The sequence below is a fragment of the Lontra canadensis genome, unplaced genomic scaffold (assembly GCF_010015895.1).
Source record: "Lontra canadensis isolate GAN:19392208 unplaced genomic scaffold, GSC_riverotter_1.0 scaffold42, whole genome shotgun sequence".
Taxonomy (NCBI): Eukaryota; Metazoa; Chordata; class Mammalia; order Carnivora; family Mustelidae; genus Lontra; species Lontra canadensis.
This window is the reverse complement of record NW_022631036.1, coordinates 397,965-425,778: the sequence shown is the minus strand read 5'-3', so window position 1 is coordinate 425,778 and position 27,814 is coordinate 397,965. Positions and strand designations below refer to the sequence as shown.

General features: G+C 39.4%; 1 protein-coding gene and 1 pseudogene across 5 annotated transcripts in view; both read right to left on the bottom strand.

Annotated features, from left to right (window-relative positions):
• TXNDC16 (thioredoxin domain containing 16) overlaps positions 1-27,814 on the bottom strand; it is a 126,112-nt gene that overhangs the window by 77,039 nt on the left and 21,259 nt on the right. The gene's annotated exons all lie outside the window — the stretch shown is intronic.
• Positions 915-6,427, bottom strand: LOC116875638 (annotated as a pseudogene).

Here is a 27,814-nt window from a genome sequence, read left to right as displayed (position 1 = left end):
AAGATTTTATTTAATTATTTGTCAGAGGCAGAGAAAGAGAGAGAGAGAGGGCCAGCATGCACAAGCAAGGGGAAGGGCAGAGGGAGAAGTAGGTGCCTATGGGGGGGGCACCTACCTCATGTCAGGCATAGTATGAAGCATTCCATGGTAGTGGCAGTTTTATCAGTTTGGGGACTGCCCAGGTCTAAACTCTCTTTTACTTGGGGGATTTCTACTTTCTATGTCTTCACAGTGGGCAGAGCCCAAATCCCGCCCCCACAAAAGCTAATAATATCATAAATTTGCTCTTCCCGGCTCCCTGCTGCAAGGCATTGCCATATGACCCAGAATCACTTGCCTGACATTCTGGATCAGGAGCCAGTGATGTAAAGAATAAGGGACAGAACAGAATTAACTTCAAGAGCAAGGAGCAAGGAGCCTGATGCAGGGCTCGATCCCCGGACTCCAGGATCATGACCTGAGCCAAAGGCTTAGGTGGCTTAATCGACTGAGCCACCCAGGTATACTTCTTGTTTCATTTTTAAAAGATATATTTACGGGGATGCCCAGATGGCTCAGTGGGTTAAGCCGCTGCCTTCGGCTCAGGTCATGATCTCAGAGTCCTGGGATCGAGCCCCACATTGGGCTCTCTGCTCAGCAGGGAGCCTGCTTCCTCCTCTCTCTCTGCCTGCCTCTCTGCCTGCTTGTGATCTCTCTCTGTCAAATAAATAAATAAAATCTTTAAAAAAAAAAAAAAAAGATTTATTTACTGAGCAGTACTATTTGCTAGATATTTTCATACGTTTTCACGTAAATCCTCAATGGTACTATTTAAATATTCTTTTGGTAAAAACTATAAATGTTATTTTAAACATTTTCATTTACAAAAAAATTTAAAAATGAATGATTGGAACCTTTTTACACGCTCAGGTTCCTTAATATGGACAGACCTTGCTGTTAAAATATCCCCCTACAGTTTCATTCAAGGAGCGTATCAGAGCAGACAAGGAGACCCCACCCTGGCGCTGGCAGGTCAACCCAGCCGCCCAGACCTGTTTGATAGCATATGGGTTGAGATCCACTGGGACAATCACACCTGGCATGACCACCAGGGCTCTCTCCATGTGATTCAGTTTGTAATCAATGTAGTGTTCCTGGGAAGACATGGCAGCCATCTGATGCTTGGTCTATTTCTGCTTTTGCTTCCTGCACTGCATGACAAAGCACTGTCTGAGTTGTCCAAGGCTGGGTAGGAAACACTTCTAGGAGACAGAGAGCACCAGGACCAAGATGATGCAGAAGATGAGGGCCATGGTGCCTGTGACCACCCTGTGGATCTGCATGGTGTTCTCAGCATGCTCAATGCTGGGGAGAGCCACAGCAGCTGGCTCGTGTGTGCCACCAAGCTGCCCCTCCCTGCCATCAGCAAGCACGGTGGCCGGACCGGCTGGAAACCCCAGGTCACTGCTGTTGGGATGGTTGAGAGCAGAAGACCGACTCTGGACTCGGCCCTATCCTCGCACAGGTGGAAGGTGTCCACAGCATCTAGGATGTTTTTGCCCTGTGTGTACTGTGGGCTGGCGCACTGGGAGTTGTCATCGCAGCGCCCCTGGAAGCTGTGGAGCCACGAGGCCAGGCCACACACAATGCGTCCACAGTCCCATATGTTCCTCCTGGCCAGGATGATGTTCTTCAATGATTTCCAAGAGTTGAGGATCCAGGCCTCGATGCACTTGAGGCAGCTGGAGTCCAGCTGCAGGGTCTGCAGGTGCAGCAGGATCTCAAACACATGCTCCATGTACTTGATCTTACTGCCCAACAGGTCCTTTTCTCCAGGTTCCAAACCTAGTCCAGCGAGCTAACCACGATGGCCACCTTGTCCCTCTTCAGGCAGAGGGAGTGCGAGAAGATGAGGCGTGGAAAGTAGGTGAAGTTCAACTTGACCAAGTCATTGTGTTCCATGTGCAGCTCGGTGAACTTGAACAAGTCAGCAAAAGAGCTGCACGCCAGACTCGAGCTGATTGTATCCAATCTAAATATTCTGTATTATACACACATGAAACAACCTGAAGGATTATTTAATCTGTCCAAATCATAGTGGTGGTCACCGGTAGAGCTGAGATTCAAACCCAAGTCTTCTGACACTGAGGCCAGAACTTTCTAAACTATGTTTAGTACTGTCCACTCATAAATGGGAAACTAGGTGAAAAGGGAAGCAACTAATGAATGTCAGGGGAGTCTTGGTGGCAATCTGGGTTATTTGCTGCTTATACATTTTGGCTACCTGTCCAAAATTACCCTTGAAATATTTCAATCCAAAGGGAGAGGATATCTAGTGAACTTAATTGGACTACCATGTAATTCTAGGCTTGGAAATTACATCTGACCATTTATCTTTACTGCTTTAGCAGCTTTAACCCATTTGCTTCAAAAATCATATCTGGGAGTACAAATCTCCCTTTTTTGTTTCTCAAAAAAACTGGCAAATATAAATTAACAAAGCCAACATATGGGGGGCACCTACCTCATGTCAGGCATAGTATGAAGTATTCCATGGTAATGGAAATTTTATCAGTTTGGCGACTGCCCAGCTCTAAACTCTCTTTTGCTTTGGGGATTTCTATTTTCTATGTCTTCACAGTGGGCAGAGCTCAAATTCCCTCCACAAAAGCTAATAATATCATAAATTTGCTCTTCTAGGATCTCTGCTGCAAGGCATGGCTATATGACCCAGAATCACTGGCCTGACATTCTGGATCAGGAGCCAGTGATGTAAAGAATAAGGGACAGAACAGAATTATTTCAAGAAGCAGTAGAACAATAGTCAGCTTTAAAACTCTAACAACAGTATCAATGACAGCCCCAGCACAGGTGAGGCAAGTTGTCACATCTGACACTCAGCGCTATTGCACCAGTCACACCCAGACTAGTTGTGGGTTATGTTTTTGACTGTAATTTAGAACCGTATTAACTTTGAATCCATTTCTCCAGCCCTTCCAGTGAGCCTGAGATTTCCTATATCCACTCCAAATCCTTTTCTGCTTAAGTCAATCAGACCCAGATTTTGAGGCTTATCACTAAAAACACTCAGAAATGCACTCAGTCTTGCTTAATCTTCATAGCAACCATCTGAGATCAGTACTATCATTAACTCCATTTTATAGATAAGGTCATGGGCTTAGAGAGGTTACCTTGCCTAATGTCCCAAAGCTCATTAAGTAGTCATTATCTGTGAGGTAATAATAACCAAAACTAGTGACATTCACAATCTAATGACCTCCGTGATTGTTCCCAGTAGCTTCCTAACTTTAATACATTTTTAATATCAATCTGTAAAATACGGGGACATCTAAAGATCTCGAGGATCCATTCACAAGCCTGTGTTCCTTTACTCAATTCACAAAGAAGAGAAATACTGAGAGAAATGGGTAAAAGGAAAAGTCTGTCTTGGCATTTTCTTATTTATTGATGGGGTGAAATAGCTTAAAGCAGTTCTGACCTGGAAGCTCCTCCTGTCCCAGAAAGGTCTTCCTTTTCCTCGGCATGCTTTTCCTTAGACCCTCCTATCACAACCATTAGAATATGGCCCAGAACTGAATGGGTGTCAAAAAAAGAGAAAGAAGGATAGGGAGAGAGAGGGAGAAGAAGGAAGGAAGGAAGGAAGGAAGGAAGGAAGGAAGGAAGGAAGGAAGGAAGGAAGGAAAGAAGGAAGGAAGGGAGGGAGGGAGGGAGGGAGGGAGGGAGGAAAAAAAGAGAAAAAGAAAAAGAAATGAAACTGAAGTCAACTTGACCCTGCTTTTGGAGCAGCAGGCCATTCAGCCTTTTCTTCAGAAAAAAAGACTATTTTTACATTATGTTTCTGTCATTATTCCTTAAAAAAACCCACTACAAAGGAAATATTACCCTCTATTTTGCCATACCAAATCCCTATGACAAAAAAAATTTTTTTTTAAAGAAGAAAGAAAAAAATGGGGGGGAGAGGAAGGAGGAAAAACAACACAGAGAGAGGAACAGATTACTTTTCTCTAAATTAATTACATTGTGACTGGGCAGATCCATGTACAAAATGAAATATCCCAAAATATTTATTTAAGCATTTTCTAAATTAATACAGTTAAAATATCAAACAAAAGCCACCTCTGAAATATAAATGGAGAGTACAAGTAATAACAAATTCACAAATACTGGTCTTATTATTTTTGTCATATATTTATTGTATATTCTCCTACTCGCTTTCTTCTTATAACATTTTATCACCAGAAACAATCTTGCAGACTTATAACATGAAAGAATTTCTGCTTCTCCCATTTTTAACAACCAAACGGTGAGGCCTCCAAATTCATTCATCCATCAATCCAGTATTTTATGAACACCTAATACATGTCATGCAAGGTGCTATGCACTGGTATAAGGACTTCGTATAATAGAGCAACATATAGGGAAATAATCATTTCCACCAGTTAACATAGAGCTGTGAGGAATTCAAATCCAAGAAAGTAATGTTTTATTACAATTTCCCAGTAAAAAGTATATCACTATCACACATGAACCCACCTGACAATATTGTGCATTAACAAACCCGACACAGATTAAAGAATAAGCAATAGACCAATCCTATTAAGAAAGGACCAACACGGGTGCAGTTTAGGATCTTAGAGGAAGACATTTCTAAAGGTAGCTTTTTCCAGAGGTTTTATAATAAAGTCACCTTAAGACTCAATAGCCTGGCTTGGCAATAATATGTTAAAGAACAAAGTATTAGCAAAATTTGTGATAGTTGAAAATAACTCCCATAATATTTGAAGTTCATATTATTATAAGTAATATGTTCATTTAAAGGGAAAGAAACCACTTTGTGACAAAACACTGTCTCAAGAATACCAAGTACCACATCTTAATGAAGAGTTCATGAGATTTCATGGTTTCTTATAGTCCTGGATAATCTTTCCTTTTTGAATCATTTCATGGTATTTAGGAATCAAAAATGACTATAAGAATGGTCTTTCTTGGAGCGACTGGGTGGCTCAGTGGGTTAAAGCCTCTGCTTTCAGCTCATGTCGTGATCCCAAGGGTCCTGGGATTGAGCCCCGCATCAGGATCTCTGCACAGTGGGAAGCCTGCTTCCTCCACTCTCTCTCTCTCTCTCTGCCTGCCTCTCTGCCTACTTGTGATCTCTGTCAAAGAAAGAAAGAAAGAAAAAGAAAGGAAGAAAGAAAGAAAGGTCTTTCTTTGCAACTGCTACCTCATGGCAAGTATCACAGCACCTATCACAGCCTGAATTCACATGAATTCACTTCTGTTAGCACTGTGTGTGGAACAAAACCACAGGTAGACATCTGAATTTGGATTCCTTTTTTTTCTAAATTGCAAATTAAGAAAAAATAATTGCATTTTTTAAAAGATTTTATTTATTTATTTCAGAGAGAGAGAGAGAGAGATCACAAGTAGGCAGGTAGAGAGCTGGGGGGTTGGTGCGTGGAGCAGGCTCCCTGCTGAGCACAGGACTCTGAGATCATGACCTGAGCTGAAGGCAGAGGCTTAACTCACTGAGCCACCCAGGCACCCCAGACTTCCTGCATTTACACAGAAAAAAACAACTAACACTCATAGAGTACTGGGTAAAATGCACAATTTATTTTCACAGGCATTACCTTCTTTGATCTTCACAACAATCTCATGAGGTGCAACTGTAACATTTAAAGATGTGCAAAACTAGCAGTCAGAAAAGATAAATTGCTCAGATCATACTATGGAAAATAAGGAATGGGAACTCAAATACTCAGTGAATCCTGACTTCCTCATATATCATACAATTTTCCAATCCACATTTAAGATTATAGTGCCTCAATCTCCCATCCTCTACCTAACCTGCCTCACTCTGGTTAAATATATGATATTCTCAATCAACAAATAAAGGTTAGCTGCTATCTCAACCTTCTTTTTCTAAATATTACCCTTTTCCATCCAGAAGCTGGGAGTAAAATTTTCCTCATATGGTTATCAAACCACTCAATTCCATTAGCTTTGACTATGTATATTTTAGAAAACAGGACTAAGAAGTTTTAGACTATAAATCCCAATTCTCATTTTTAATTTAAATGTTATTTATTTTGCAAATTGGTAAAAATTTCCATATGGTTCAAAACACAAGTACTTCTGAGTTGAGGAGTTGTATCTACCTATAATGCCCTCCCCCAATCCCAGTTTCCCTACTCCATTCCTGTAAGCCAACATTATCAGTTTCCTGTAAATCTTGAATATGTTTGCCATATACATATAAGCCATAAACATGTATTTATATATGCCTCTGTTACAAGACAGTCCTCCCTGGATTTCTCAGTGTTCCTACACAGTCCAAGTCTCCCACAGATGAAACCTAGCATGACATTAACATCGGAGACTGTATCCTCTGTACCTTTCTAAGCTTGCCTCCTTTCTCTGAAGCCATCAGCTCCCATTCAAGGAGCAACAAAACCTTTCCTATCACCCCTGGAGCCAAAGAGTTAAATTTAGGGGCAGAGATCTTCTCCTGCCCCAGAGAGGATCTGTTTACTTTCAGAGAAAAAAAAATAATAATAAGATGAGCACTCTACCACTATCTAGAAAGAAAGATTAAATGTGTCAGCTCTTTTAGAAGCTCAGAGATTCATGGGCCCCTGAGTGATTCAGTCAGTTAAGTGTCTGCCTTCAGCTCAGGTCATGATCCCAGGGTCCTGGGATCCAGCCCTGCATCAGGCTCCTTGCTCAGCGGGGAGCCTGCTTTTGCTTCTCACTTACCTTCTCCCCCTGCTTGTTCTCTCTTGAGCTCCCTCTCTTGTTCAAATATATAAATAAAATCGAGTAAAAAAAGAAGCTCAGAGATTCATAATTTCTGAGTTCTCCTTCTCTAAACCTCACTGTAAGTCTAGGTGTAAGCATATGGATCTCACATTGTTGCTCTGTGAAGACCTGGCTAGGGGGACCTAGTATTACCATGCTACCCTGACTGCTGTCACTGCCGTGTTGTCTAACTTCTGATTCAGAGTCCTGGTGTTTCTGCAATTATATATACAAGTAGGGTAATACCAGAAACCCTTCTGAGATCTAGACTTAATACCTGCTGTCTTACATACATGGTGCTGAGCTATACTCTCAACACTCACTTGGTTTAGTTTACTTAACATATCCTGAGATATCAGTGCAAGAAAAAAAAAATTTTTTTTTTGAGAGCAAACCAGCAAACACACAGGCACGTGCATGTGTGCTTACACATACATGTACACAAGGAGGGGAGAAGAGGAGGAAGAGGGAGAATCTTAAGTAGGCTCCACACCCAGCACAGAGCCCAACACCAACTAGACCCTGAGATCATGACCTGAGCCAAAATCAATAGTCAGAAGTTTAACTGACAGAGCCACCCAGGCACCCCAATGTAGGAAAATTTTAATAGACAGTAAGTCAGTATATTTTTACTCAATGATGTTTTAGGAGTATTTTAAATATCTTACCAAAAACACTACTTAACTGGCCGTAATGGTCCAAAAATAGATAATTCTTTAAATGTTTTGTGTAATTGCTTACCCTAACTTTATGTGTTTTCCTATTCTTCTATTTTTACTAACTTAATCTTTTTCCTAAACACAACTTTCCTATGTTCAGAGTAAAAAAAGTTAGCTAAAACCTTGATCTTTTCTGTTGTCAAAGAACTCTCAATGAAAACATTCTACATAAAGAACAAGTTCAAATGCTTTGAAGAAAAAAAATAATTAGCATAGGTTTACAAGTTTTTAAAAAGTCAAATAAAGCAATACAAATATTCTCAAATACAAGTTTTGAGTACATATACAAGTATTTTCAGAAATATAAAAACAATCTAAGTATTATATATAAATATTTCTTCTTGATTATAATAAGGCTAAGAAGAGGACTTGAGTCAAATAACTGACAAGTTAATTGAAATTAACATGTCTGAATAAATGCCAGTGAGTTTTGGCTCATCAGTTTATTGCCTAATAAAATGTTTAATTTAAACTTAATAAGAATTATTTATATATAATTATATACCTACTATATAATATACTTATATATATATACACACACATAGTTTATATATTTATTTAGTATCAGGTAATGGTGTCTTAGAAAAAAGACAAAGTTCTTATGTATATATTTAATATCAAATAACAGTGTCTTGGGGCCTCTGGCTGGCTCAGTGGGTTAAGCCTCTGCCTTCGGCTCAGGTCCTGATCTCAGGATCCTGGGATCAAGCCCTGCATCGGGCTCTCTGCTCAGCGGGGAGCCTGCTTACCCTCTCTCTCTGCCTGTCTCTCTGCCTACTTGTGATATCTCTCTGTCAAATAAATAAATAAAATCTTTAAAAATAAATATATATATAAATAAATATAACAGTGTCTTAGGGAAGAAACTCAAGGATATAAACAAAAATAAATAAATAAATAAATAACTGTTTAGATCTGGGTAATGGGATTATTAAGAATTTTACAAGGGTTTTTCATGGCTTTCTATATTTCTTATGCATTCTATAATAAACATATTACTGTAATCTAAATTTGTTTTTTCCAGTCTTCTTTAAAATAATAAAAATTCAATAAGGTCAAAGGACATAAACTTAATGCATATAACTATAATTATACATTATAGTTGTTTCCCATACACATATATTATACATACATATACACACATAAAATATCAATATGTGTATGCTAGAAGACAACGAAAGAAAAGAACCCATTTACAATAGAAACTAAAGAGATAAAATACCTAGCAATACATTTAAGTGTCCAGTCATAAATCATGAGAACACTAAAACTCTATTGGAGATCACAAAAGAAAAGCTGAACAAATGGAAAGACATCAGGTTCCAGGATGGGAAGATTCATTATAAAGATACCAATCATCCCTAAAATAATTTATAAATTTAATGCCAGTAGGATTTAGTCAGGGAGGGGAAGAAACTGGATGAGCTAATTTTAATGTCATATGTAAACAAAACAATTCTGAAAACAGAAATATAAAGGCCTGCTCATATGAAATATGAAATATATAAGACCTATATTATAAAGCCTCAATAATTAAAGCAATGGTACCAATGTATGTATATATATATATATATGTGTGTGTGTATATATATATATATATATATATATCGCGCAATGGTACCAGTATATATATATGAAATGGTCCAAAGATAGACCCAAATACATATATATACATTAGCATTTAATATAAAAGGTAACATCGTGAATAATGAAGAGATTCACTCTTCTCAGTTGTATTGAGTTGTATTGAGACAACTATGTAGCTACCTGGCTAGTATAGAGCTAAATCCATTTCTATACTAGTTAAATTCCAAACATCAAAGATTATGTTTAAAATTGAAACCATTAAAACATTAAGAGAATAAATACAAATAGAATCTCATCTTTGACAAAGGAGCAGAAAGCGATTTAATGAAGAAAAGATAGCTAATACAACTGGACATCCACATGCAAACAAATGAAATTAGACACTGGCTTTACACTTTCACAGGAATAACTCAAATGAATCAAAGATCTAAATATAAAACATACAAACGTCTTCCATAAAACTTATAAAAGATAACAGAAGAAAATCTTGATGACCTCGGATTTGGCAATGAATTTTTGGATATAACACTCGAAGTACAATCCATGAAAAATGTTAAGCTGGACTTACTATTATTAAAAACTCCTGCTTTGTGAAAGACAGGTTAAGAGAATGAAAAAAAGCCAAGCCTGGAAGAGAATATTTGCAACATGTCTAATAAAGAATTTGTATTCAAAATATACAAAAGAACTCCTAAATAGTGTTGGGAAAACTGGTTAGCTACATGCAAAAGAATAAAACTGGACCACTATCTTACACTATGTACCAAAATACATCCAAAATGGACTAAAGACTTGAATGTAAGACCTGGAATCATAAAACTCCTAGAAGAAAGCATAGGTAGTAAGCTCTTTGATATCTGTCTTAACAATATTTTTTTGGACCAGGCAAAAAGTAACACAAGCTAAAACAAACTAAAGGGATTACATCAAACTAAAAAGCTTTTACACAGTGAAGAAAATCATCAGTAAAAGGAAAAGACAACCTACTGAATGGAAGAAGATATTAGCAAATCATACATCCTATAAGGAGTTAATATCCAAAATATATAAAGAATTTATACACTTTAAAACTCCCAAATAATCTAATTAAAAAAATGGGCATAAGACTTGAAAAGACATTTTTCTAAATAAGACATACAGATGGCCAACAGGTGCATGAAAAGATGCTCAACATCATTAATCATCACTAATCAATAATAATCATCACAGAAATGTAAATCACAACTACAATATCACCTCACACCTGTCAGATTGGCTATTATCAAAAAGACCAAAAAAAAAAAAAAAAGTGTTCTTAGGCTATAAAGAAAAAGGATCCTTTGTACAATGCTGTTGGAAATGTAAATTGGTATAGCCACTATGGATAACAGCATGGAACTTTCCAAAAATATTACAAATAGAACTGCCATATGATCCAACAATTCCACTTGTGGGTATTTATCTGAAGGAAACAAAAATACCAATCTGTAAAAATATATGCACTCCTATATTCATTGCACCATTATTTACAATAGCCAAAATATAGAAGCAATCTAAGTATCCATGGATGAATGGATTTTTTAAAAATGTGACACATACATATACACATATTGTAGTATTACTCAGCCATAAAACAGAATGAAATCTTACCATGTGAGATAACACAGATGGACCCCAAAGTGTATTCTGCTAAGTCAAGTAAGTCAAACAGAGAAAGACAAATACTATATGATTTCATTTACATGTGAAATCTAAAAAACAAAAGAACAAAACAGATTCAAGGTGGGAGGGGCTGAGGGCAAAATAGGTGAAGGGGATTAAAAGGTACAAACTCTCAGTTATAAAATAAAGTCATATAAAGAGAAATCCATCGGTTTGATAAGAATCTGCAAGACCATGAGGTTCTTGATCTGTGCAGGTTATTAATGTGTAAGAGCTGCCTATTCGAGGATTTCTCTAGAGGCTGGCAAGAATACTGAACCAGCTGTCATTTCTATCTTGCTGGTCTGACAGGCTTGGAAATGTCTGAACCTTAGGACCCACTTTCCATTCTTACCCAATGTTTTCCTGGCAGAACACTGTGGATTGTTAATTGCCATAAGCTGGAAAACAGTTTGCATTTACAACTATAAATGTATTCATCCTTTTAACTTATGTAAGGATTTTGTACCCAATTCTCAATTCTTTAAGACAGGACAGTAAATTTTGGTTTCTATTGTCCTGTGAAAACATTAGGCCCCAGCAAAGCATCATTGTGTGAGGAAAATAAAGTGCTGTGGCAAAGAAAATAAAAAATAAATAAGTCATGGAGATGAAAGCATAACATGGTGACAGCAGTCAATGGTATTATAATAACTTTAATGGTGACAGATGGCAAGTGTTAGAATAATTTGCCAACGTATAAAAATATCAAATTACTATCATGTACACCAAAAACTAACAGGCTATTGTGTGTCAATTATACTTCAGTAAAATAAATAATAAAATTTAAAAAGACTCTTGGTTGTCAAAAACACAAAACTTCAACAATAAGAAAACAATCTAATTAAAATATGGGCAAAAGATGGGGCAAAAAAAAATATGGGTGGCTCAGTCTGTTAAGCATCCAACTCTTGATTTTGGCTCAGGTCAAGACCTCAGAGTTGTGAATCTGAGCCCATTGTAGGGCTCCACGCTCAGCAGGGAGTCTCCTTGAGATCCTCTTTCTCTCCCTCTGGGCCCCCAACCCCTCTAAAATAAATCAATCTTTTTTTTTTTTTGTAGTTTTTGATGTAGTGTTCAATGATTCATTAGTTGTGTATAACACCCATGGCTCATCACCACTTGTGCCCTCCTTAATACCCATTACCAAGCTACCCCATTCCCCTCACCCCTTCCTTTCTGTAACTTTCAGTTTGCTTCCCAGAGTCTGGAGTCTATCATGGTTTGTTTCTCTCTCTGACTTTCTTCCCATTCAGTTTTCCTCCCTTCCCCTATGTCCACTGCGATGGACCAGAGCAAAGGACCAAAGGACCATAAATAAATCTTTAAGAAAATTAAAATAAACATAGGCAAAAGATCCAAATAGATATTCCACCAAAGAAAATACACAGATGGAAAATAAGGATATTAAAAGATGCACAACATCATATGTAATTAGGAAATTGCAAATTAAAACAATGAGATATCACAATTGGAATGGTTAAAATTTTTTTTAAAAATTGACCATACCGGAGCACCTGGGTGGCTCAGTGGATTAAAGCCTCTGCCTTTGGCTCAGGTCATAATCCCAGGGTCCTGGGATCGAGCCCCACATCAGGCTCTGTGCTCAGTGGGGAGCCTGCTTCCTCTCTCTTTCTTTGCCAGCCTCTCTGACTACTTGTGATCTCTGTCAAATAAATAAATAAAATCTTTAAAAAAAAAAAATTGACAATACCAAATGCTGACAAGGATGTGGAGCAACAGGAACTCATTCATTTATTGTGGGTGTGAATGCAGAATAGTACAGCCCACCTACACATGAACATTTATAGAAGCTTTATTCATAATTGTCAAAACTTGGACTCAACCAAGATGTCTTCAATAGGTGAATGTATAAACAAACACTGGTATAACCACACAATGGGATATTATTCAGTGATAAAAGAAATGAGCCAACCAGAAGAAATAAACAGACATTTCCCCAAAGAAGACATCCAGATGGCCAACAGACACATGAAAAGATGTTCAACATCACTTATCATTAGGGAAATACAAATTAAAACTACAGTGAGATACTACCTCACACCTGTTAGAATGGCTAAAATCAAAACCACAAGGAACATGAGTGCCTGGGCGCCTCAATTGGTTGTGTTCAGACTCCTGATTTTGGCTCAGGTCAAGATCTCAGGGTTATATGATCAAGCCTGGTGTTGGGTTCCATACTGGGCATGGAGCCTGCTTAAGATTCTCTCTCCCTCTCTCTCTGTCCCTCCCCCACTTTCTCTCTCTCTCAAAATAAATAAATAAACACAAGAAACAAGTGTTGGCGAGTATGTGGAGAAAAAGGAATCCTCATGTACTTTTGGTAGGAATGCAAACTGGTACAGCCACTCTGCAACGGTATGGAGGTTCCTCAAAAAGTTAAAAATAGAGCTACCCTATGATCCAGCAATTGTACTACTAGGTGTTTATCCAAAGGATACAAAAATGCTATTTCAAAAGCATACATGCACCCTATGTTTATTGCAGCATTAATTATAATAGCCAAATTATGGCAGCAACCTAAGTGTCCATCAATAGATGAATGGATAATGATGTGGGGAGTGTGTGTGTGTGTGTATACATACGTATATACATACACACATATGTACATGTATACACACATATGTGTGTATATGTGTATACATACACATATGTGTGTATACACACATATATGCATATGTATCTGTGTGTGTGTGTATGTATGTGTATATACATATATACTGGAATATTGTTCAGCCATGAAGAAAAATGAAATCTTGCCATTTGCAACAACTTGGATAAAGCTAGAGAGTATAATGCTAAGTGAAATAAGTCAGTCAGAGAAAGATAAATACCATATGATTTCACTCATACACAGAATTTAAGAAACAAAAAAAAAGCAAAGGCAAAAAAAAAAAAAGAGAGAGACAGAGAGAGAGAGACAAACCAAGACACAGACTCTTAACTATAGAGAACAAACTGATGGTTACTAGAGGGGAGGTGGATGGGGTGGATGGGTAAAATAGGTGATGGGGATTAAGAGGTGCACTTGTCATGATAAGCACCAGATGATGTATGGAATTGCTGAATCACTAATTTGTGCACTTGAAACTAATATAGCACTGTATGTTAGGTATACTAGAATTAAAAGTTTTTTAAAAATGAGCCATCAAACAATGAAAAGACATGGAAGAAACTTAAATACATATTGCTAAGTAAAATAAGTCAACCTGAAAATCTACAGTTCTATGATTCCAATTATAGGACACTCTAGAAAAGGCAAAACTACAGAGACAGTAAGAAGATTAGTGGTTGGGGAGTGGAAAGGAGGGATAAATAGGTGAAGCATAGGATTTTTTTCAGGCTAGTGAAACTATTCTGTTTGATATTATAATGGTGAATATGTATCATTATACATTTGTCAAAACTCATAGACCTGTACAACAGAAAGCCTAAATCTTACTGTAAACTATGGACTTCTGTTAATAATATATTGATATTGGTTCATCAATTGTAACAAATGTACCACACTAATGCAAAATGTTAACAATAAGGGAAACAATACAGAAGAGAAAAGAGTTATACAGAATTCTCTGCACTATGTGCTCAATTTTCTCTAAATCTAGTACTGCTCTAAAAAAAAAACAAGAACAAAATCTAGGGGCACCTGGATGGCACAGTCAGTCAGTTGAGCATCCAACTCTTGATTTTGGCTCAGGTCATGACCTCATGGTCTTGAGGTCAAGCCCCACATCAGGCTCTGCATTTAGCACAGAGTCTGCTTGTCTCTCTCCTTCCCTCTCTGCCCCTCACTCCCACTTATGATCATGATCTCTCTAAAAATTAAAGTCTTTAAAAAAAAAATCTAGTTCAGGGCACCTGGGTGGCTCAGTTGGTTAAGTGACCGCCTTTGGCTCAGGTCATGATCCCGGTGTCCCGGGATCAAGTCCCACGTTGGGCTCCCTGCTTGGCAGGGAGTCTGCTTCTCCCACTGACCTCTCTCCTTTCATGCTCTCTCTCTCTCTAATAAATAAATAAAATCTTAAAAAAAAAAAAAAAGAGGAATATGGAATGGTTTCCTAATTTTCATTAAAAAAAAAAACAAAAGCTTCTCCTGAAGATGGCAGAGAAGTAGCAGGCTGAGCCTACTTCAGGTAGCAGGAGATCAGCTAGATAGCTTATCTAAAGATTGCAAACACTGAAAAATCCAACGGGAGAACGAAGAGAAGAAGAACAGCAATTCTAGAAACAGAAAATCAACCACTTTCTGAAAGGTAGGACTGGCAGAGAAGTGAATCCAAAGCGACGGGAGGATAGACCGCAGGGGGAGGGGCCGGCTCCCGGCTAGCGGCGGAGCAACAGAGCACAAAATCAGGACTTTTAAAAGTCTGTTCCGCTGAGGGACACCGCTCCAGAGGCTTAACCGGGGTGAAGCCCACGCGGGGTCAGCGTGGACTCAGGTCCCGCAGGGTCACAGAAGGATCGCGGGTGTCTGAGTGTCGCAGAGCTTACAGGTATTAGAACGGGGAAGCCGGCTACAGAGACAGAGCCGAGGAGTGAGCTCTAAGCTCGAGGTTACCTTGAACCGGTCACAGGCTCGGTCAGCTCGGAGCGCAGCCGGAGGCCAGGGTGACGGGAGTAATTGGGCGCTGTTCTCTGAGGGCGCACTGAGGAGTGGGGCCCCGAGCTCTCGGCTCCTCCGGGCCGGAGACCGGGAGGCCGCCATCTTCATATCCGTCCTCTGGAACTCTATGGAAAGCGCTCAGGGAACAAAAGCTCCCGAAAGCAAACCCGAGCGGATTACTCAGCCCAACCCCTGGTAAGGACGGTGCAACTCCGCCTGGGGCAAAGACACTTGAGAATCACTACAACAGGCCCCTCCCCCAGAAGATCAACAAAAAACCCAGCCAAGATCAAGTTCACCTACCAAGGAGTGCAGTTTCAATACCAAGGAGAGCAGCGGAATTCCAGAGGAGGAGAAAGCAAAGCACGGAACTCATGGCTTTCTCCCCATGATTCTTTAGCCTTGCAGTTAATTTTTTTTTCTTTTTCAATTTTTTTTTCTCTTCTTCTGCTAAATTTTTTTTAACTTTTACCCTTTTCTTTTTTAATGTTTTTTAACTCGTTTATCCAGTATATATATTTTTTTCCTTTTTATATTTTTTTCTTTATTGGTTTTCTTTTTTTAATTGTTTCTTTTTTCTTTTTTTTTTTTTTTCTTTCTGAACCTTTTTATCCCCTTTCTCCCCCCTCACAATTTGGGATCTCTTTTGATTTAGCTAAAGCATATTTTCCTGGGGTTGTTGCCACCCTTTTAGTATTTTACTTGCTCCTTGATATACTCTTATCTGGACAAAATGACAAGGCTGAAAAATTCACCACAAAAAAAAGAACAAGAGGCAGTACCGAAGGCTAGGGACCTAATCGATACAGACATTGGTAATATGTCAGACCTAGAGTTCAGAATGACGATTCTCAAGGTTCTAGCCGGGCTTGAAAAAGGCATGGAAGATATTAGAGAAACCCTTTTGGGAGATATAAAAGCCCTTTCTGGAGAAATTAAAAGAACTAAAATCTAACCAAGTTGAAATAAAAAAAGCTATTAATGAGGTGCAATCAAAAATGGAGGCTCTCACTGCCAGGATAAATGAGGCAGAAGAAAGAATTAGAAATATAGAAGACCAAATGACAGAGAATAAAGAAGCTGAGCAAAAGAGGGACAAACAGCTACTGGACCACGAGGGGAGAATTCGAGAGATAAGTGACACCATAAGATGAAACAACATTAGAATAATTGGGATTCCAGAAGAAGAAGATAAAGAGAGAGGGGAGAAGAAGGTATATTGGAGAGAATTATTGGAGAGAATTTCCCCAATATGGCAAAGGGAACAAGCATCAAAATCCAGGAGGTTCAGAGAACCCCCCCTCAAAATCAATAAGAATAGGTCCACACCCCGTCACCTAATAGTAAAATTTACAAGTCTTAAGGACAAAGAGAAAATCCTGAAAGCAGCCCGGGACAAGAAGTCTGTAACATACAATGGTAGAAATATTAGATTGGCAGCAGACTTATCCACAGAGACCTGGCAGGCCAGAAAGAGCTGGCATGATATATTCAGAGCACTAAACGAGAAAAACACGCAGCCAAGAATACTATATCCAGCTAGGCTATCATTGAAAATAGAAGGAGAGATTAAAAGCTTCCAGGACAAACAAAAACTGAAAGAATTTGCAAACACCAAACCAGCTCTACAGGAAATATTGAAAGGGGTCCTCTAAGCAAAGAGAGACCCTAAAAGTAGTAGAACAGAAAGGAACAGAAACAATATACAATAACAGTCACCTTACAGGCAATACAATGGCACTAAATTCATATCTCTCAATAGTTACCCTGAATGTCAATGGGCTAAATGCCCAAATCAAAAGACACAGGGTATCAGAATGGATAAAAAAACAAAACCCATCTATATGCTGCCTACAAGAAACTCATTTTAAACCCGAAAACACCTCCAGATTTAAAGTGAGGGGGTGGAAAAGAATTTACCATGCTAATGGACATCAGAAGAAAGCAGGAGTGGCAATCCTTATATCAGATCAATTAGATTTTAAGCCAAAGACTATAATAAGAGATGAGGAAGGACACTATATCATACTCAAAGGATCTGTCCAACAAGAAGATCTAACAATTTTAAATATCTATGCCCCTAACGTGGGAGCAGCCAACTATATAAACCAATTAATAACAAAATCAAAGAAACACATCAACAATAATACAATAATAGTAGGGGACTTTAACACTCCCCTCACTGAAATGGACAGATCATCCAAGCAAAAGATCAACAAGGAAATAAAGGCCTTAAATGACACACTGGACCAGATGGACATCACAGATATATTCAAAACATTTCATCCCAAAGCAACAGAATACACATTCTTCAGAATGGAACATTCTCCAGAATAGATCATATCCTCAGTCCTAAATCAGGTCTCAAGCGGTATCAAAAGATTGGGATCATTCCCTGCATATTTTCAGACCACAATGCTCTGAAGCTAGAACTCAGTCACAAGAGGAAATTTGGAAAGAACCCAAATACATGGAGACTAAACAGCATTCTTCTAACGAATGAATGGGTCAACCAGGAAATTAAAGAAGAATTGAAAAAATTCATGGAAACAAATGATAATGAAAACACAACGGTTCAAAATCTGTGGGACACAACAAAGGCAGTCCTGAGAGGAAAATATATAGCGGTACAAGCCTTTCTCAAGAAACAAGAAAGGTCTCAGGTACACAACCTAACCCTACACCTAAAGGAGCTGGAGAAAGAACAAGAAAGAAACCCTAAACCCAGCAGGAGAAGAGAAATCGTAAAGATCAGAGCAGAAATCAATGAAATGGAAACCAAAAAAACAATAGAACAAATCAACGAAACTAGGAGCTGGTTCTTTGAAAGAATTAATAAGATTGATAAACCCCTGGCCAGAATTATCAAAAAGAAAAGAGAAAGGACCCAAATAAATAAAATCATGAATGAAAGAGGAGAGATCACAACGAACACCAAAGAAATACAGACAATTATAAGAACATACTATGAGCAACTCTACGCCAACAAATTTGACAATCTGGAAGAAATGGATGCATTCCTACAGACATACAAACTACCACAACTGAACCAGGAAGAAATAGAAATCCTGAACAGACCCATAACCAGTAAGGAGATTGAAACAGTCATCAAAAATCTCCAAACAAACAAAAGCCCAGGGCCAGACGGCTTCCCGGGGGAATTCTACCAAACATTTAAAGAAGAACAAATTCCTATTCTCCTGAAACTGTTCCAAAAAATAGAAATGGAAGGAAAACTTCCAAACTCATTTTATGAGGCCAGCATCACCTTGATCCCAAAACCAGACAAGGATCCCATCAAAAAAGAGAACGACAGACCAAGATCCTTGATGAACACAGATGCAAAAATTCTCACCAAAATACTAGCCAATAGGATTCAACAGTACATTAAAAGGATTATTCACCACGACCAAGTGGGATTTATTCCAGGGCTGCAAGCTTGGTTCAACGTCCGCAAATCAATCAATGTGATACAACACATTAATAAAAGAAAGAACGAGAATCATATGATACTCTCAATAGATGCTGAAAAAGCATTTGACAAAGTACAGCATCCCTTCCTGATCAAAACTCTTCAAAGTGAGGGGATAGAGGGCACATACCTCAATATTATCAAAGCCATCTACAAAAAACCCACCGCAAATATCATTCTCAATGGAGAAAAACTGAAAGCTTTTCTGCTAAGGTCAGGAACACGGCAGGGATGTCCGTTATCACCACTGCTATTCAACATAGTACTTGAAATCCTAGCCTCAGCAATCAGACAACAAAAGGAAATTAAAGGCATCCAATTCGGCAAAGAAGAAGGCAAACTATCACTCTTCACAGATGATATGATACTATATGTGGAAAACCCAAAAGACTCCACTCCAAAACTGCTAGAACTGGTACAGGAATTCAGTAAAGTGTCAGGATATAAAATCAATGCACAGAAATCAGTTGCATTCCTCTACACCAACAAGACAGAAGAAAGAGAAATTAAGGAGTCCATCCCATTTACAATTGCACCCAAAACTATAAGATACCTAGGAATAAACCTAACCAAAGAGACTAAGAATCTATACATAGAAAACTATAAAGTACTCATGAAAGAAATTGAGGAAGACACAAAGAAATGGAAAAATGTTCCATGCTCCTGGATTGGAAGAACAAATATTGTGAAAATGTCTATGCTACCTAAAGCAATCTACACATTTAATGCAATTCCTATCAAAGTGCCATCCATTTTTTTCAAAGAAATGGAAGAAATAATCCTAAAATTTATATGGAACCAGAGAAGACCTCGAATAGCCAAAGGAATATTGAAAAAGAAAGCCAAAGTTGGTGGCATCACAATTCCGGACTTCAAGCTCTATTACAAAGCTGTCATCATCAAGACAGCATGGTACTGGCACAAAAACAGACACACAGATCAATGGAACAGAATAGAGAGCCCAGAAATAGACCCTCAACTCTATGGTCAACTAATCTTCGACAAAGCAGGAAAGAATGTCCAATGGAAAAAAGACAGCCTCTTCAATAAATGGTGTTGGGAAAATTGGACAGCCACATGCAGAAAAATGAAATTGGATCATTTCCTTACACCACACATGAAAATAGACTCAAAATGGATGAAGGACCTCAATGTGAGAAAGGAATCCATCAACATCCTTGAGGAGAACACAGGCAGCAACCTCTTCGACCTCAGCCGCAGCAACATCTTCCTAGGAACATCGCCAAAGGCAAGGGAAGCAAGGGCAAAAATGAACTATTGGGATTTTATCAAGATCAAAAGCTTTTGCACAGCAAAGGAAACAGTTAACAAAACCAAAAGACAACTGACAGAATGGGAGAAGATACTTGCAAACGACATATCAGATAAAGGGCTAGTGTCCAAAATCTATAAAGAACTTAGCAAACTCAACACCCAAAGAACAAATAATCCAATCAAGAAATGGGCAGAAGACATGAAGAGACATTTTTGCAAAGAAGACATCCAGGTGGCCAACAGACATATGAAAAAGTGCTCCAGATCACTCGGCATCAGGGAAATACAAATCAAAACCACAATGAGATATCACCTCACACCAGTCAGAATGGCTAAAATTAACAAGTCAGGAAATGACAGATGCTGGCGAGGATGCGGAGAAAGGGGAACCCTCCTACACTGTTGGTGGGAATGCAAGCTGGTGCAGCCACTTTGGAAAACAGCATGGAGGTTCCTCAAAATGTTGAAAATAGAACTACCCTATGACCCAGAAATTGCACTACTGGGTATTTACCCTAAAGATACAAACGTAGTGATCCGAAGGGGCACGCGCACCCGAATGTTTATAGCAGCAATGTCTACAATAGCCAAACTATGGAAAGAATCTAGATGTCCATCAACAGACGAATGGATAAAGAAGATGTGGTATATATACACAATGGAATACTATGCAGCCATCAAAAGAAATGAAATCTTGCCATTTGCGATGACGTGGATGGAACTAGAGGGTATCATGCTTAGTGAAATAAGCCAATCGGAGAAAGACAACTATCATATGATCTCCCTGATATGAGGAAGAGGAGATGCAACATGGGGGGTTAAGGGGGTAGGAGAAGAGTAAATGAAACAAGATGGGATTGGGAGGGAGACAAACCATAAGTGACTCTTAATCTCACAAAACAAACTGAGGGTTGATGGGGGCAGGGGGGTTGGAAGAGGGTGGGTGGGGTTATGGACATTGGGGAGGGTATGTGCTATGGTGAGTGCTGTGAAGTGTATAAACCTGGCGATTCACAGACCTGTACCCCTGGGGATAAAAATATATGTTTATAAAAAATTAAAAAATAAAAAATAACAAAAAAAAATCTAGTTCATGCTCTAAATTGGAAGGGTAAGAGACTAGTAGTAGTGTCTTGTACACTCATAATCATATCCCAGAGAGAGGGAATTCCCAGTACCATGGGCAGAAATTCACAAGGTGAAGAACCTAGGTTTGATTTACTAATTCTTCTCTTTAATCAAGTTGTTTTGTTTAGGACAAAATTGATCTGAAGACTGACAGAACAAACTGCACATCTAGAGGGAGAGAAGAAGACATATCATGGAAGGTAGGAGGTGCAGAGATGTGGTTTGGGGGAGAAAGAGATCATGGGTGCTGCAGAGGGCAGGGAACCCTGGTCACAGAGGAGGGAAGGAGGGAGGGAGAGAGGAATGCACAGGGGACTGCATATGGAAAACACTTCCCCAAAGCAACTGACAGGGAAAATGAGAGGAGCTGATTTTCAATATTTTTTGACAACCAGTGGGGCTCAAAGACTAGAGTTTTAGCTATCCACAGCAAGATTGATGTGGATCCTGGCAGGGGCTACAATTCTCCTGTGGAGAAAGAGGGCAGATAGCCTGGAGGCAGACGTTGATCGCAGGATTCCTTGGGACTCACTAGGAGAAGCAGTTCCCCATTCTTGGAGCGCATCTGGGAGAGGTGGACTAAAGAGCCAGCAGGCGCTATTTCCCTCCCCACCTCTCAACATAGATGCAAAGACACCTGCTGAGGGCGGCTAATCTGGACACCAGCTCTTTGCTGTGGTTTACAACAAACTCCAAACCCCTGCACTTTGGTGTGACTACTCTTCTGGGACAAACCTGTATCACTCTGAGCACAGTGAGACCCTGCCCTGTAGGACAGTGTAGGACCCCACCATGCCAGGTCCCTAAAGTTTGGAGTTTTAAAACACAACCAGTCTGCCTGGGATAGACCCCAAGGTGCACTGTGCTATCAGGGGGGCAACCATGCTAGACACAGACAGGGTAAAGGCAGGCATCTGAGGGATGCCTAGGACACACGAGGGGAGATTCTTTGCTCTTCCAGGAGGACTTCCTGGACAGTGGCTGGCACATACTACCCTCTCTAGGGACAAGGGAGAGAGCTGGCCCCATTACCCTCCCCCACCACTCAGCATAAACTAATTTCAATAAGCAGCACAGTGCCAACAGTGGTGGGCTAAATAGCTTACACCAAGCCTTGCACAGGGTCTGCTGCTGCTGCTGCTTTCTTAGACAAGCATGCCTAAGAACCAGCGTGGTGGGACCCTCTCCAAGAAGACCAACACAACCCTCCATCCCCCATATACCACATCTACTAAACATAAAGCTCTACAAAGCTTCAGCTCTAGTGAAAATAGCATCAGGTCTCTTTTAACAGACGGGAGAGCGCCTGGGTGGCTCAGTGGGTTAAGCCTCTGCCTTCCGCTCAGGTCGTGATCTCAGGGTCCTAGGATCAAGGGCTGCATCAGGCTCTCTGCTCAGTGGAGAGCCTACTTTCCCTCTCTGTCTCTGCCTGCCTCTCTGCCTACTTGTGACCTCTCTCTCTGTCAAATAAATAAATAAAATCTTTTTTAAAAAATGGGTTCCTGGGTGGCTCAGTGGGTTAAAGCCTCTGCCTTCAGCTCAGGTCATGATCCCAGGGTCCTGGGATTGAGCCCCGCATCGGGCTCTCTGCTTAGCTTCCTCTCTCCTTCCTCCTCTCTCTCTGCCCACCTCTCTGCCTATTTGTGATCTCTCTGTGTCAAATAAATAAATAAAACCTTTAAAAAAAAAAAACAGACAGGAATACACTAGTTAAAATGTGCCACACTCTGGCCAAGATCCAAACACTCGCCACTGCAGGCAAGGAGAAACTCTGAAGAGGACTGACCTGAAGGAAAGAGGGGCCAAAACACACAGCATCAGAGTATACACTCTGAAACACTTCCTGAAGCACCAGGCCCTGGACAGTATAGGACCTCTACTTCATAAAATCATCACTCTCAAGAGAAGGAAAGATAACAGGCTTTCTTTTCTTTTTTTTTTTTTTTATACCTATATATTTACCTGACACAGAGAGAGCACAAGCAGAGGGAGCAGCAGAGAGAGAGGGAGAAGCAGGCTCTCTGCTGAGCAAGAGAGGGAGAAGCAGGTTCTGTGTTGAGCAGGAAGCCCAATGTAAGGTTCAATCCCAGGGCCCTGGGATCATGACCGGAGCCAAAGGCAGACACTCAACCAACTGTGCCACCCAGGTGCCCCCATAACAGGCTTTCCTAACACAAAGAAGAAGACAGAATATACACAAAATGCCAAGACAGAGGAATTCATCCCAAAAGAAAGAATAAGAAAAGATCACACTGCCAGGGATCTAATGAAAACAAATATAAGTAATATTCCTGACCCAGAATGTAAAGCAACAATCATAAGGATACTAGCTGGGCTTGAGAAAACCACAGAAGACAGCAGGGAGACCCTTATCCAAGAGATAAAAAACCTAAAATGTAGTCAGGCTGAAATGAAAACTGCAATAACCAAGATGCAAAACTGACTGGATGTAATGACTACAAGGATGGAAGAAGCAGAGGAACAAATAACTGATATAGAAGACAAAATTATGGAAAATAATGAAGCTGAAGAGGGAACGAAAAATACTGGATCATGAATGTAGACCTAGGGAACTCAGTGATTCTATAAAGCATAATAACATTTGTATCATAGGAGTCCCAGAAGAACTGGGAAAAGAGGGCAGAAGGTTTATTTGAAGAAATTACAGCTGACAACTTTCCCAGTCTGGAAAAGAAAACGGATATCCAAATCCAGGAGGCACAGAGAACTCCCATCAAAATCAACAAAATCAGGCCAACATCAAGCCACATCATAGTAAAATTTGCAAAATATAGAGATAAGGAAAAAATACTAAATGAAGCAAGACATAAGAAGTCCCTAACAAATAAGGGAAGGCGAATAAGGTTAGCAAAAGATCTCTCCACAGAAACTCAGCAGGCAAGAAGAAAGTGGCATGATATATTCAACACGCTAAATGGGAAAAATATACAGCTCTTACGCTCTTCATATCCTCTATCCTGCAAGGCTGTCATTCAGAATAGGAGAGATAAAGAAGTTTCCTAGACAAACAAAAGGAATTTGTCTAGTCTTTAAGAAATATTAAAGGATACTCTCTAAATGGGAAAGATCAAAAATGACAAAGACTAGAAAGGAACAAAGAAAAATCTCTAGAAACAACAACAAAACAAGTAATAAAATGGCACTAAGTTCATATCTATCAAAAATCACTCTGAATATAAATGGACTAAAAGCTCCAAAGGACACAGGGTGTCAGAATGGATTAAAAAAAAAAAATCAATATATGCTGCCTACAAGAGACTCATTTTAGACCTAAAGACACCTGTAGATTGAAAGTAAAGGTATGGAGAAATATTTACCATGCAAATGGATGTCAAAAGAAAGTCAGAGTAGCCATTCTAATATCAGATAAGCTAGATTTTAAAGAGACTATAACAAGAGAGGAAAAAGGGCACTACATCATAATAAAGGGGTCAATCCAACAAGAAGATCTAACAATGGTAAATATTTATGCCCCCAACTTGGGAGCACCCAAATATATAATATAATTAATAACAAACATAAAGGAATGCATTAGTAATAAAATAATAATAGTAGGGGACTTTAACACCCCCACTTACATCAATGGAGAGACGATCCAAGCAGAAAATCAACAAAGAAACATGGCTTTGAATGACACACTGGGCCACATGGACTTAAAATAACAGATATATTCACAACACTTCAGCTCAGAGCAGCAGAATACACATTCTTTTCAAGTGCACATGGGACCTTCTCCAGAATAGATCACATACTAGGTCCCAAATCAGGCCTCAAATAGTACAAAAAGACTGAGACCATACAATACATTTTTCAATCACAATGCTATGAAACTTGAAGACAACCACAAGAAAAAAATTGGAAAGACCACAAATATACAGAAGCTAAAGAACATTCTACTAAAGAATGAATGGGGGCACCTGGGTGGCTCAGTTGGTTAAGCAACTGCCTTCAGCTCAGGTCATGGTCCCGGAGTCCCAGGATTGAGTCCCGCATCAGGATCCCAGCTCCACGGGGAGTCTGCCTCTCCCTCTGACCTTCTCCTCGCTCATGCTCTCTATCACTGTCTCTCTCTCTCAAATAACTAAATAAAAATCTAAAAAAAAAAAAAAAATTAAAAAAAATGAATGGGTAAGGAGGCTAATTTTTAACAAAGTAGGAAAGAATATCCAACGAAAAAGGACAGTCTCTTCAACAAATGGTGTTGGGAAAACTGGATAGGAACATGCAGAAGAACGAAACTAGACCACTTTCTTACACAATACACAAAAATAAATTCAAAATGGACAAAAGACCTAAATGTGAGATAGGAAAGCATCAAAATCCTAGAGAACAAAGGCACTATCTCTTTGACATCAACCATAGCAACTCCCTACTACATACATCTCTGGAGGTAAGGGAAAGAAAAGCAAAAATGAACTATTGGGACTTCATCAAGATAAAAAGTTTCTACACAACAATGGAAACAATCAATAAAACAAAAAGGTAGCCTTTGGAATGGGAGAAGATATTTGCAAATGACATATCAGGTAAAGAATTAATATCTAAAATCTATAAAGAACAAACTCAATACCCAAAAAACAAATAACCTAGTTAAGAAGTGGGTGGAAGACATCAATAGACATTTTTCTAAAGAAGACATCCAGACCATTCAACATCATTCATCATCAGGGAAATACAAATCAAAACTACAATCAAATACCACCTCAGAATGCCTAAAATTAACAACAGGAAACAAGAGATGTTGCCGAGGATGCAGGGAAAGGGGAACCCTCTGGCCCTGTTGGTGGGAATGCAAACTGGTGTGGCCACCCGGGAAAAGAGTATGGAGGTTCCTCACAAAGTTAAAAATAGAACTACCCTAGGATTCAGGGTAGTTCTAGCACTGCTAGATATTTACCCAAAGGATACAAAATACTGATTTGAAGGGATACATGCACCCCAATGTTTATGGCAGCATTACTAAGAACAGGCAAATTATGGAAAGAACACAAATGTCCATCAACTGATGAGTAGATAAATAAGATGTGGTACATGTATGTGTGTATATATATATGTATATACATAATGGAATATCACTCAGCCTTCAAAAAGAATGAAATCTTGCTATTTGCAACAATGTGGATCGACCCAGAGTGTATCACGCTAAGCAAAATAAGTCAGTCAGAAAAAGACAAATGCCATATGTTCTCACTCATATGTGGAATTTAAGAATCAAATGAACATGAGGGGTGGGGTAGGGAAGAAGCAAACCGTAAAACAGAGCTTTAACTATAGAGAACAAACAAGATTGATGGAGGGAGGTGGGCCAGAGATGGGCTAAATGGGTGATGGGCATTAAGGAGAGAAACTGCTTGCCAGGCACTGCATATTTCAAACAGATGGTTTTAGCACCTTAAAGCAAAATGTCAAATTGAAAGGTATTTTTTTCCTTCATGGTTATTTGGAAGGTGCAGCTATGACATGGCACATTATTTAGCACAGTTCTTCAACATTCTAAATATCACTACAGAGAATTTTTGTAAAATACTATATTCCACAAGTCATTTTTCTTACATTTTAAATTAAAATGAGAACATTGCCTCTTTGCAATTCTACATGTACATTCCCCCCTCAGTTTCTTCTTCTCATGAGTGTTGGTGTTGTGTCAGATGCTCCCTGAATAACCTGTATGTTGACTACACCTACATCTGTACTCCTCAGTGGTTCCAATTCCCACAGGTCCCTACTGGAGACTCAGGTCTGATGGGCTTCCCCTTGTTAGACTCATCTTCCCCTGTCAATCTGTTCTTCTTCCTTGCCTACTTCAGATGTTAATCAGAGAGGATTTGGGGTAGAGTGAGACTGGAAAGACAGAAAAGAAGAGATTAGGGATTAACTTCGAGTTTGTAGTTTTGCTGATTATTACCAAATTAGCCCTTAGCAAATCCAGTTAACTTCACCTCCTAAGCATTAAAAAGGAAATCCCCTCTTTGCTATCACTATTTTACCTCCTTAGGTTGTATAATGGACACACAATGCTTTCTATGTGTGCTTGGACTTCACAAATCTGTCTCACGTCCACCAGAAAGAACTCGAAGGTACTAATCTGATTACATCACTTACTGCCTACAACCCTCTATTGAGCAATCAGACATTGAGGTGGTCAAGACAGTGAGCCAAACTTAAGTAACAATTAAGTCTTTATTCCCTCATTGTAATAGGAGGGCAAGCCAGAGGCCAATAGAGAGGCCCAGTTCCATAAGGGCTCAATTCCTTGCCACAACCACCATGGGCCAGCATTAGGCAAGGGTTAGGTGGATGCAGTCACATGCATGGAGGCATCTCATTCCAAGGGATCCCAAACAAAAGGCTCTTGACTATGGACTTGTGGTCCAAGGGGAAAGGAAGGGGGAAGAGCCAGACATGGAAAGATACTGAGTCAAGTGGAGGAAAGTGCCTCAACTAAAGACCTCTGATAAGAAGGTCTTAGCAAAAGCACCTAGGAGGTGCCTCAGTCAAGGTCCCTGATAA